At 36.9% G+C, this 2,757-nt stretch overlaps 1 pseudogene; it reads right to left on the bottom strand.

Moving 5' to 3' along the window:
* LOC107182208 overlaps nt 1-2,353 on the bottom strand; it is a 6,876-nt pseudogene extending 4,523 nt beyond the window's left edge.
* Nucleotides 2,354-2,757: the final 404 nt, after the last annotated feature.

Genomic DNA, 2,757 nt, shown 5'->3' with positions numbered 1-2,757 from the left:
TCCCCCCCCCCCCCGAATTAATTGACCACGTATGCATGGGTTTATTTCTGGGCTCTCTATTCTGTTGTACTGATCTATGTATCTGTTTTTAAGCCAATGCCATACTGTTTTGATTACTATAGCTCTAATATAGCTTTTGTTCTATTTCTGTAAAGAAAATGACATATCTTGATAGGATTGCATTGAATCTGTAGATTGCTTTAGATTGTTTTATTGTTGGGTTTTAAGAGTTCTTTATCAGATATATCTTTGCAAATATTTTCTTCTAGTCTATGGTTTATCTTCTCATTTTCTTTTTTTTTAAAATATATTTTATTGAGTTTTTACAGAGAGGAAAGGAGAGAGATAGAGAGTTAGAAACATCGATGAGAGAGAAACATCGACCAGCTGCCTCCTGCACACCCACCACTGGTGATGTGCCCGCAACCAAGGTACATGCCCTTGACCGTAATCGAACCTGGGACCTTTCAGTCCGTAGGCCGACGCTCTATCCACTGAGCCAAACCGGTTTTGGCCTCATTTTCTTGATAGTGTCTTTTGCATAAGTTAATTTTAACCAAGTCTAGTTTATCAATTATCTTTCATGGATGATGGCTTTAGTGTTGCAACCAAAAAGCCATTGTCAAACTCAAGGTTTTTTTTAGATTTTCTTCTGTTTTCTGGGTGTTTGATAGTTTCGTTTTTTACATTTAGGTCTATGATCCATTTTGAGTTAAATTTTGTGAAGGATGTCTGTATTGCCTCTGCTTGTGAAATAATCAGCTATGTTTGTATGAGTCAATTTCTGGGCATTGTATCCTGTTCCATCAATCTCTTTCTGTTCTTATTTCAATACTACACTGTCTTGATTACTGTAGCTTTATTTTAATTATTGAAGTCAGACAGTGTTAGTCCTGACTTTGCTCTTCTCTTTTAATACTGCATTGGACTGATAATCCTAACAATGAGTCTTCCTATCCATGACCATGCAATATCTGTTTATTTAGTTCTTCTTTCATCAGTTTTGTAGTTTTCCCCCATAGAGTTCTTGTACATATTTTGTTAGATTTGTTTACTTCTTTTGGGTGCTAATGTAAATGTTGTAATTCTCAAATTCCATTTGTTGGTATATAGAAAAGTGGTTGACATTTGTATATTAACCTTGTATTCTGCAACCTGCTATTAGCACGCTAGTTGTACAAGGATTTTTTTTTGTTTGTTTTTTAATTCTTTTGGATTTCCTACAAGGCAATTAGGTCACTTGTGAACAAAGCCAGTTTCATTTCTTCCTTCCCAATCTGTGTAGTCATTTCCCTTTCTTGTTCTGTTGCATTAGCAAGGACTTCCAGTACAAATGTTGTTAAGAGAGTGAACATCCTTGCCTCATTCCTGGTCTTAGTGTCAAAGCTTCTAGTCTCTCTTGATTAAGTAGGATATTAGCTATAGGTTTTTTTGTAGTGACTCTTTATCAGGTTGGGACTCCTTCCTAGTTTTGGAGATGTGCCACTTTGTTTATCTACATGTCTTTATTGTCTGTGGGGATAGTATTCTGCTTTCTTTGGCATTTGACTTTAATCCTTTCTGTTAAGCATGTTTATGTGTTTTTCTTCATTTTTAAGGAGACATGATTTATGAGTTTTTCTAGTTTCAAGTTTCTACAGTACTTTTTGTGTGTAAAATATTAAAATATGAAATGTACAAAAAACAGCTGTTTGAACTCAGCACAGAATAGGACTTTATAACTGTTTCTTTTAGGAGTTAATAAATATTTAATAAATATATTAAATAACTTATTCCCAGTAAGAAAATACATCCTGGATGTAGAAATAAACCACCAATCGCCACAAGACTTTCATGGTATCACCTGTTCCAGAAGAAGCAATGGAGCATCTGATGCATCTCAACTCCAGAACAACACGGTCTCACTTGGAAATTCAGTGAGCCAGTTTGAGAACTACAGCCAAAATTGGGAGAGATTTGCAGTGGGTACCAAGGAAGCATCCTAGTTTCACCCATTCAGCGAATGTGATCCCTCAACCCTATCTCTATTTTGACTGTCCTGATAAATTTAGATTCTGTTAAGAGTATCTTTCAATGGGGAGCTCTGTCCGTGGGGGCTTTGCTGGTTAGAAGTTTTTTGAGCTCAGACTGATCCAGCCCCTTGGCTTAACCAAGCTTCCTTGGTACCCACTGCAAACCTCTCCCAATTTTGGCTGTAGTTCTCAAACTGGCTCACTGAATTTCCAAGTGAGACCGTGTTGTTCTGGAGTTGAGATGCATCAGATGCTCCATTGCTTCTTCTGGAACAGGTGATACCATGAAAGTCTTGTGGCGATTGGTGGTTTATTTCTACATACCTTATTTTGGGGCTCATGGGGGATACTTAGTTTTCCTGTAATGTTGCCCAAGGTTTTGTTTTGCTACCATGGCTGCTCTGTGCACTTTTATTACGGATTTGAGAAATATTCAAAACAATATTATCTCAGAATCACTTCCAGGTTAAGTTCTGAAAATAGAAACAGGTAAAAGTTAAAGGGGAACTCCATCTTCTTCATTGACTATGCTTTTCTCTAAAGTGTTGTCTTTATCAACCTTGAGCACAGGGGATATATATATATATATAACTTTGGCAAAACCCCTCTTATCTCCCTGAGCTTCACAGAAGATTAAAGAGGCTGTCCCAGCTCTGGTTGATGAGTTTATACTAGTAATATATGTAGTTTCAAAGCAAATCGACCACTTCATTTGGACAATGGTGCACTTTTTTTCTTCAGGGTG

Source organism: Myotis davidii, unplaced genomic scaffold (genome assembly GCF_000327345.1).
Source record: "Myotis davidii unplaced genomic scaffold, ASM32734v1 scaffold73, whole genome shotgun sequence".
Classification (NCBI taxonomy): domain Eukaryota; kingdom Metazoa; phylum Chordata; class Mammalia; order Chiroptera; family Vespertilionidae; genus Myotis; species Myotis davidii.
This window is presented reverse-complemented; position numbering and strand designations above follow the sequence as displayed.